The following is a 10,447-nucleotide window of genomic DNA, read 5'->3' as shown; positions in this document are numbered from 1 at the left end:
GGGCTGTATCTGAGGACGGAGTTCCAGGTGCCAGGCCTCCACCCGTGCTGGCAGGGAGGCTGTACCCAAGCTTCTCTCGGACCACAGCGGCAGCACTAACAGCTGTGGCAGTGGGAGCCCACTGGTGCCCACACCTTCCTCTGCCAATCAGAGGAGCTGAAATCCCAAGAGGGTGGGACAAAACCAGTTGCTTTTTGCCCTGTCCTCCTACTACTTGGCCCTAGACTCAGGTGTAGTCTCAGGGAATGTATAGCAAAACAAGGTAAACAGAGCCCTAGCCTTTCAGCTAAAAGACAGAGGAGGGGACCTCAGGGAACATCATGAAGAGGAAGGAACTTGGACTCTGACATCATAACACTGTTCCTGAACCCCTGGCTTGCCCCCTGGGCTGCACACGTGTAGATCTGACCATAAAGAGCCAAACAAGACATTGAGAACCCTTTTAAGGTAGACCGCCTCTCAGGTCCTGGGCTGGCCACTGGGTGGCGCACACACAGGATAAATCACCACAAAGACTGAAAACAGAACTGATGTTAAAACCACGACCCACAGAAAGCTGGTGGATCCTTGTGAGCTGGACCCAGCCGGATCCATTGCCTGCTACAACAAAAACATCAATATTCTCCATAGGACTTAAACAAGACTCAGATTCTCATAACATAATATTCTGAAGGTCCAGGATACAATCCAGAATTACGTGGCATACGAAGAAGCAGGAAAACTTCCACTTACCTGGGAAGAGACCATCAACAGATAGCAATGCCAAAATGTCATAATTGTCCGATTAAAACTTAAGGCAGGGCTTCCCTGGTGGCGCAGTTGTTGAGAGTCCGCCTGCCGATGCAGGGGACACGGGTTCGTGCCCTCGTCCGGGAGGATCACACATGCCGCGGAGCGGCTGGGCCCATGGGCCATGGCCACTGGGCCTGTGCGTCCAGAGCCTGTGCTCCACAATGGGAGAGGCCACAACAGTGAGAGGCCCACGTATGGCAAAAACAAAACAAAAAAAAAACAAAAAAAACTTAAGGCAAATATTGCAAAAATAACCCAAGAAGAAAAGGTGAACACTACTAAAAAAAAAAGATTAAAAATCTAGGCAAAGGAATAGAAGATATAAAGAAGAACTAGATGAAAATGTTAGAACTGAAAATAAATACAATTATCAAAATAAAAAACTCATTGTATGGACTCAGTAGCAGAACGAACATGATGGGAGAATAAGTGAGTGAACTTGAAGATAGAGCAATAAAAATTATCCAGTATGGAAAAAGAAATTAAAAAATGATCATAAAATCCAACACCCTTTCATGATGAAAACACTCAACAAACTGGAACAGAAGGAAACTTCCTCAACCTCATTAAGGGTGTCTATGAGACAAGCACGGCTACCATCATACTCAGTGGTGAAGATTGGATGATTTTCCCTAAGATCAGGAACAAGGCAAGAGCATCACTTCTACTGAACATCGTCCTAGAAGTTATAGCCAGGACAATTAGTCAAGAAAAAGATAAAAGGGAACCAGATTGTAAAAGAAGAAGTAAAACTATCTTGATTCACATATGGCATGATCTTATATACAGAAAACCTTAAGAATCCACTGAAACATCTGAGTCACTAAAAAGGGGAGCAAGGTGGTAGGATATGAGATCAACACACAAAACTATGTTGTATTCTTATACAGTAGCCATGGACAATCCAAGAAAATAATTCCATTGATAGCATCAAAAAGAATGAAATACTTAAGAATAAATTTAGCCAAAGAATAAATTTAACCAAACTTCAAAACAGTGTTGAGGGACTTCCCTGGTGGCACAGTGGATAAGACTCCATGCTCCCAATGCAGGAGGCCTGGGTTCAATCCTGGTCAGGGAACTAGATCCCACATGCCACAACTAAGAGTTTGCATGCTGCAACTAAGGAGCCCACTTGCCACAACTAAGACCTGGCACAACCAAATAAATAAATACATATTAAAATTAAAAACAGTGTTGAAAGAAATTAAAGGCCTAAATAAATGGGAAGACTTCTTGTGTTCATAGATTGGAAGGCTTAATATTGTAGGCAATACTCCCAAAAATGATCTACAGATTCAATGCAATCACCATCAAAATTCTAACTTGCTATTTTTCAGGAATGGATACACTGACCCTAAAACTCATTGAAAGGGAGCCCAAATAGCCAAAACCACCTTGAAAAAGAATAACAAAGTTGGAGGATGCACACTTCATGGTTTCAAAACTTACTACCAAGCTAGCATCATTGAGACAGTGTGCTTCTGGTATGAGGATTAACAAATAGATCAAAAGGAGTAGAAGCTAGAGACCAGAAATAACCCATACACTTATGGCCAATTGATTTTCTACAAGGACACCGAGACCATGCAATGGGGAAAGAATAGACTTTTTAACAGATAGTGGAGGAGTAATTGGACAGCCACATGCAAAAGATAATGAATTTGGACCCCTACCTCGCACCATATACAAAAATTAACTCAAAATTAACACAAAGACCTCAATGTAAGAGCTAAAACTACTAACTCGAAACATAGGTATAAGACTTTGTGACCTCAGATTTGGCAACAGTTTTTTTAGATATAAAACCAAAAGCATAATCAATAAAAGAAAAAATATATACACTGGACTCCATCAAAATTAATAATTTATAAAGAGTGTTACAAGAGATAAGGAGGGATAGTACGTAATGATCAAAGGATCAATCCAAGAAGAACATATACCAATTATAATGTTTATGCACCCAACACAGGAGCATCTCAATACATAAGGCAAATGCTAACAACCATGAAAAGAGAAATCGACAGTAACACAATAACAGTAGGGGACTTTAACACCCCACTTACACCAATGGACAGATCATCCAAACAGAAAATAAATAAGGAAACACAAACTTTAAACGACACAATAGACCAGATAGATCTAATTGATATTTATAGAACATTCCACCCAAAAGTGGCAGAATACACTTTCTTCTCAAGTGCACATGGAACATTCTCCAGGATAAATCACATTGTGGGTCACAAATCAAGCCTCAGAAAAGTTAAGAAAATTGAAATCATATCAAGCATCTTTTCTGACCACAACTCTATGAGATTGGGAATCAATTACAGGAAAAACAAAACTGTAAAAACCACAAATACATGGAGGCTAACCAGTGTGCTACTAAATAACCAAGAGATCATGGAAGAAATCAAAGAAGAAATTTAAAAATACATAGAAACAAATGACAATGAAACACAACGACCCAAAACCTATGGGATGCAGCAAAAGCAGTTCTAAGAGGGAAGTTTATAGCAATACAATCTCACCTCAAGAAACAAGAAAAATCTCAAATTAACAATCTAACCCTACACTTAAAATAACTAGAGAAAGAAGAACAAAGAAAACCCAAAGTCAGTAGAAGGAAAGAAATCATAATGAGCAGAGCAGAAATAAATGAAATAGAAATGAAGAAAACATAGCAAAGGTCAATAAAACTAAAAGCTGGTTCTTTGAGAAGATAAACAAAATTGAAAAACCCTTAGCCAGACTCATCAAGAAAAAAAGGGAGAGGATGCAAATCAATAAAATTAGAAATGATAACGGAGAAATCACACTGACACTGCAGAAATACAAAGGATTATAAGAGACTACTACAAACAAATATATGCCAAAAAAGTGGACAACCACGAATAAATGGACAAAATCTTGGAAAGGTACAATTTTGCAAGACTGAAAAATTAGAAAATATAAACAGACCTATCACAGGTAATGAAATTGAACCCGCAATTAAAAATCGTCCACAAACAAAAGTCCAGGACCAGATGGCTTCACAGGCGAACTCTATCAAACAATTAGAGAAGAGCTAACACCCATCCTTCCCAAACTATTCCAAAAAATCGCAGAGTGAGAAATACTCCCAAATTCATTCTATGAAGCCACCATCACCCTGATACCAAAAACAGAAAAAGATATCACAAAAAAAGAAAATTATAGATCAATATCACTGGTGAACATAGAACCAAAAATCCTGAACAAAATACTAGCAAACAGAATCCAACAGCACATTAAAAGTATCATACACCATGATCATGTGGGATTTATCCCAGGCATGCAAGGATTCCTCAATATACACAAATCAATCAATGTGATACACCACATTAACAAATTAAGGAATAAAAACCGTATGATCATCTCGATAGATGCAGAAAAAGCTTTTGACAAAATTCAACACCCATTTACGATAACAACTCTCCAGAAAGTGGGCATAGAGGGAACCTACCTCAACATAATAAAGGCCATATATGACAAACCCATAGCAAGCATCACACTCAATGGTGAAAAACTGAAAGCATTTCCACTAGGATCAGGAACAAGACAAGGATGTCCACTCTCGCCACTCTTATTCAGCATAGTTTTGGAAGTCCTAGCCACAGCAATCAGAGAAGAAAAAGAAATAAAAAGAATACAAATTGGAAAAGAAGAAGTAAAACTGTCACTATTTGCCAATGACATGATACTATACAAAGAAAATCCTAAAGATGCCACCAGAAAACTACTAGAGCTGATCAATGAATTTGGTAAGGTTGCAGGATACAAAATTAAGGCACAGAAATCTCTGGCATTCCTATACACCAACAATGAAAAATCAGAAAGGGAAATTAAGGACCCACTCCCATTTACCACTGCAACAAAAGGAATAAAATGCCTAGGAATAAACCTACCTAAGGAGGTGAAAGACTTGTACTCAGAAAACTATAAAACACTGATGAAAGAAATCAAAGATAACATAAACAGACAGAGAAATATACCAAGTTCTTGGATTGGAAGAATCAATATTGTGAAAATGACTGTACTACCCAAAGCAAGCTACAGATTCAATGCAATCCTTATCAAACTACCAATGACATTCTTCACAGAATTAGAACATAAAATCTTACAATTCCTATGGAAACACAAAAGACCCCGAATAGCCAAAGCAATCTTGAGAAAGAAAAATGGAGTTGGAAGAATAGGCTCCCCGACTTCAAACTATACCACAAAGCTACAGTAATCAAGACAGTATGGTACTGGCACAAAATCAGAAATATAGATCAATGGTACAGGATAGAATGCCCAGAGATAAACCCACGCACATATGGGCGCCTAATTTATGACAAACGAGGCAAGAACATACAATGGAGAAAAGACAGCCTCTTCAATAAATAGTGCTGGGAAAACTGGACAGCTACATGTAAAAGAATGAAATTAGAACACTACCTAACCCCATACACAAAAATAAACTCCAAATGGATTAAAGACTTAAATGTAAGACCAGACACTATAAAACTTTTAGAGGAAAACAGGAAAAACACCCTTTGACCTAAACCACAGCAAGATCTTTTATAACTCACCTCCTAGACTAACAGAAATAAAAACAAAAATAAACACATGGGACTTAATTAAACTTAAAAGCTTTTGTACAGCAAAGGAAACCATAAACAAGACAAAAAGACAACCCTCAGAATGGGAGAAAATATTTGCAAATGAAACAACAGACAAAGGATTAATTTCCAAAATATACAAACAGCTCATGGAGCTCAATATCCAAAAAACAAACAATCCAGTTAAAAAACAGGTGGAAGACCTAAATAGACATTTCACCAAGGAAGACATACAGATGGCCAAGAGGCACATGAAAAGATGCTCAACATCACTAATTATTAGAGAAATGCAAATCAAAACTACAATTAAGTATCACCTCATGCCGGTCAGAAGGGCCATTACCAAAAAAGCTAGAAAAAATAAATGCTGGAGAGGGTGTGGTGAAAAGGGAACCCTCCTACACTGTTGGTGGGAATGTAAATTGATACAGCCACTATGGAGAACAGTATGGAGGTTCCTTAAAAAACTAAAAATAGAACTACCATATGACCCAGCATTCCCACCACTGGGCATATACCCTGAGAAAACCATAATTCAAAAAGAGACATGCACCACAATGTTCATTGCAGCACTATTTACAATAGCCAGGTCATGGAAGCAACCTAAATGCCCATCGACAGACGAATGGATAAAGAAGATGTGGCACATATATACAATGGAATATTACTCAGCCATAAAAAGAAACGAAATTGAGTTATTTGTAGTGAGGTGGATGGACCTAGAGTCTGTCATACAGAGTGAAGTAAGTCAGAAAGAGAAAACCAAATACCGTATGCTAACACATATATATGGGCTCTAAAAAAAAAAAAATGGTACTGATGAACCTAGTTGCAGGGCAGGAATGAAGAGGCAGACATAGAGAATGGACTTGATGACATGGGGTAGGAGGGCAAAGCTGGGGCGAAGTGAGAGTATCATTGACATATATACACTACCGAATGTAAAATAGTTGGCTGGTGGGAAGCAGCAGCATAGCACAGGGAGATCGGCTCGGCGCTTAGCGATGACCCAGAAGGGTGGGATAGGGAGGGTGGGAGGGAGGCTCAAGAAGGAGGAGATATGGGGACATGTGTATGCATACGGCTGATTTGTTTTGTTGTGCAACAGAAACTAACACGGTATTGTGAAGCAATTATACTCCAATAAAGATCTATTTTAAAAAATGAATAACTTGCTGCCAGGGACATTCTCAAGGAAGTGAAAAGGCAACACACAGAACGGGAAGAAATATTGGCACACCATGTGTCTGATAACTATCTGCTGTCTAGAATATAACAATAAAAAACCCAAATAATCCAACTTTAAAATGAGCAAAGGATCTCAAAGACATGTCTCCAAAGAAGATGTATAAATGGCCAACAGGCACACGAAAAGATGCTCGACGTCATTAGTCGTCAGGGAGATGCAAATCAAAACCACAGTGAGACATCACTTCACACCCACTAGGATGGCTGTCACCAAAAACAGAAACAGCTGGTGCTGGTTAGGATGTGGAGAAATTGGAACCCTTGTGCACTGGTGATGGGCATGTAAAATGAGGCAGCCACTGTGGAAAAGTTCTCAGTGCCTCCAAAAGTTAAACATGGAATTTTCATGTGACACAGCAATTCTACTCCTAAGTATATAAGAAAAATGAAGGGAACAAGAGAAATGAAAACATAGGTCCACAAAAAAACCCGCACATAAATGTTCATAGCAGCATTATTCACAACAGCCAAAAAGTGGAAACAGCCTACATGTCCACCAACGAATGGATTTTTTTTTTTTTTTTTTTTTTTTGCGGTACGCGGGCCTCTCACCGTTGTGGCCTCTCCCGTTGCGGAGCACAGGCTCCGGACGCGCAGGCTCAGCGGCCATGGCTCACGGGCCCAGCCGCTCCGCGGCATGTGGGATCTTCCCAGACCGGGGCACGAACCCGCGTCCCCTACATCGGCAGACGGACTCTCAACCACTGCGCCATCAGGGAAGCCCAGATTTTTTTTTAATGTGGTCCATCCAGACGATGGAAGGTTATTCAACCATTAAAAGGAGTGATGCACTGACATAGCTACAACATGGATGAATCTTTGAAAACATTATGCTGACTGAAAGAAGACAGACACAGAGGCCACATATTAGTGGATTTCATTTATAAATGTTCATAGCAGGCAAGCTTATAGAGACAGAGAGCAGATTAGGGGTCATTAGGGGGTGGGGGGGGGGAATTGGGAATGACCACTAACAGGTGTGGGGTTTCCTCCTGGGATGAGAGAAATATTGTGGAATTAGATCATGGTGATGATTGTGCAACACTGTGAAGATACTAACACCACTGAGTTGTGCACTTTAAAATGGTTAAAACGGTGATTCTATGTTACATAAATTATATCTCAATAAAAAATGCAATTTAATAAAAGGAAAAAAATGGACTTCCCTGGCGGTCCCATGGTTAAGACTCGGAGCTCCCTCTGCAGGAGGTGCGGGTTCGATCCCTGGTTGGGGAATTAAGATCCCACATGCCGTGCAGTACAGCCAAAATTTTTTTTTTAAAAAAGGAAAAACCTGAATAAAGTTTCACAGGCCTGTGAGGAATAATGTAAGGTCGAATGTTTGTGTCATCAGAGTCCCAGACAGAGAGGAGGAAGGGGACAGTGCAGAAAAAAAATCTCAAGAAATAGTTGCTGAAAACGTCCCACATTTGGCAAGACATAAGCTTGAGACGACCCAAATGTCCTTCAGTGGGTAAACAGAGAAACGAACGAGGTTACATCTGTACAACGAGAGCCACCCAGTGGACAAAGGAAGGCCCCGCTGACACAGGAAACTCCTGGGCTGGTCCCCAGGGCATCTCGCTGAGGAAGGAAGCCATTCTCCAGGCCTCCCTGTCCCGTTGGGTTTCTTTCACAGTCGTTGCTCGAAGTCTTCTTCAGATCATCCCAATGTCCTATTTCATCTATAAGATGTTCTGGAAAAGACAGAACCGTGGTGTTGGAAAGTAAGTCACTGGTGGCCAGGGGTTACGGCTGGGGGAGACCACAGGCAGCTCTGGGGTGGCTGACTGGACCCCTGGGCCAAGGAGGAGAGGAAACGCCAGCTCTCCAGACGCGAGAGTCCTGACACTCGACCTGTGATGTGTGGGCACCACGCCGGGTCCAGGAGGAAGCCGGGGACGCACGGAGCGGCCAGCCCTGCTTCCCCAAGGAGCCCCAGGAAGACTCCAGCACCCGGGCAATGAGCCCATCACCCTCACTGCCTGTCCCGACTTTGCCGTGGACACCCGTATCCTCCCCTCGAGCTCAGCCAGGCGGTCACCCAGACCCCTCTCAGCGCGCAGCCCAGTTCACGGCCACTAAGCGTGTCCCCAGAAAGGTGGTGTCTGGCGCTGAGATGAAAGCGCCAGGTCTGGTTTCCGGGCAGCGGGTTTTGTCTCTTAGCGGCAGGTAGACGAGGGAGCGTCTCGCAGTGGTCCGTGTCTAAGAGTCAGGACGCTGTGCTGGTTAATCATTCCTGCAGCTGACACGGGCAGTGTGCCGCCAGGGGCTTCACTGGAGGAGGAAGCCGGGGCCCAGGGCTGTGGACCATGCAGCCCTGCACAAGCGGGGTGAGTGAGTGGCAGAGCAAGGTCGCCCCAAGTGTCCACGCTCTGAGCTCAGCTCTGGCCTGATATCCGCCCTCCCCAGGCACCCTCCCTGCCCGAGCCCCCTCCACTGCCGACCTCGGCCCTCCCCAGGCTAGCTCCGGAGGCCTCTCCGGCCCTCACACCCTGGGAACACAATCCTTCCTTCCTCTTAAACTGGGAATATTTGAGATTCCACACAGTGCCCCATTGAACTTTTCCAGAAATATTTCCTGAGCAGCAAATTCTTGAGCCTTTTTTGAAATGCATTTTCCTTCTGTCCTGCTTTCTCTGCTGCCCTTTGCCTCTCCCGTGGCCCAGAAACTTCTCTGGCTCACAGGAAGGCCTGCGTCCTTTTGAGCAGGGTTCCCTGGGGGGGCCTTACTGATGGGCTGTGAGTTTTCAGCCTCCGTGGGTCCCATGGGCCTCCGTGCAGATGGATTCTGAATCTTGTGTCACCTTGGGAAACACCTCCCCTGGGAAGCCCTCCTGACAGCCAGCCCCACCCCGGGACAGCACATGGGCAAGGCGTCCATGGGGAAGAACCAACTCATCCCAGATCCAAATCTACAGGTCCTACCGTGCGTGAGCGTGCAGCCTGCACCACGTGGGATTCGCCACGTAAACTGGCATGTCCGCATCAGGATGACATCTGATGAGCACGTGCTGGGTGCTGCTACCAGGCAAACTGCGATGAAGTCTCCCAACGCTTGCCGAGAACCCGGGACAAGCATTCTGCGACAGCCCCATGGTGCGAACTGCGCAGAATCGCCTGTTGGGGCCTCTCAGCTGTGGTGTGTCCTGATCCCAGGCTGAGCCCCCGAGCAGTGAGTGGGCGCCACGTCCCAGCAGGAGGCCTCCGGGCAGAAGCCGCGTTGAAGGAAGAAAGGAGGGAGTGGGAGCGAAGAATGAGCAGGAGAAGGGACCCGTGGCCGAGAGGAGGGAGGCACCCGGCTTCCGGAAGGGCACGGTGAGCACCGGAGGCTGCCCTTCGCAGTCATGTGCCGTGTGAACGACCCCGACTGTGCTGTCGGCACTCTGCAGCACACGCTGTACATCGCTATTTCCTTTTATGCTCTGAACTTTCCTGTCCTGGTGAAGAAAGCATTCTCTAACCTGAGATCACAAGAACATTCTCCTGGATGTTCTTCTCAACGTTTTGGAGTTTTGCTTTTCCCATGTAGGTCTTCAATGCGTCCAGAATTTGCTTTGGGCCCTACGTCTTCATTGCCCACACAGACAAGCAATTATTTCAGCCCCATCTGTGAAAGTGCCTGCCCTTTCCACACTAAATGACAGAGGGGAGCCAAGACCAGCTCTCTGACTTGCGATCCGGAATGCCCTCCTCCCCCTTAACCAACTCCTATTCATCCTTCAATACCCAATGTGCTCACTGCTCCCAGGCAGACTTCTCTGATGCCAGGCCTGGGTTTG

Source organism: Grampus griseus (genome assembly GCF_964374135.1).
Source record: "Grampus griseus genome assembly, chromosome: 4".
Taxonomy (NCBI): Eukaryota; Metazoa; Chordata; class Mammalia; order Artiodactyla; family Delphinidae; genus Grampus; species Grampus griseus.
This window is presented reverse-complemented; position numbering follows the sequence as displayed.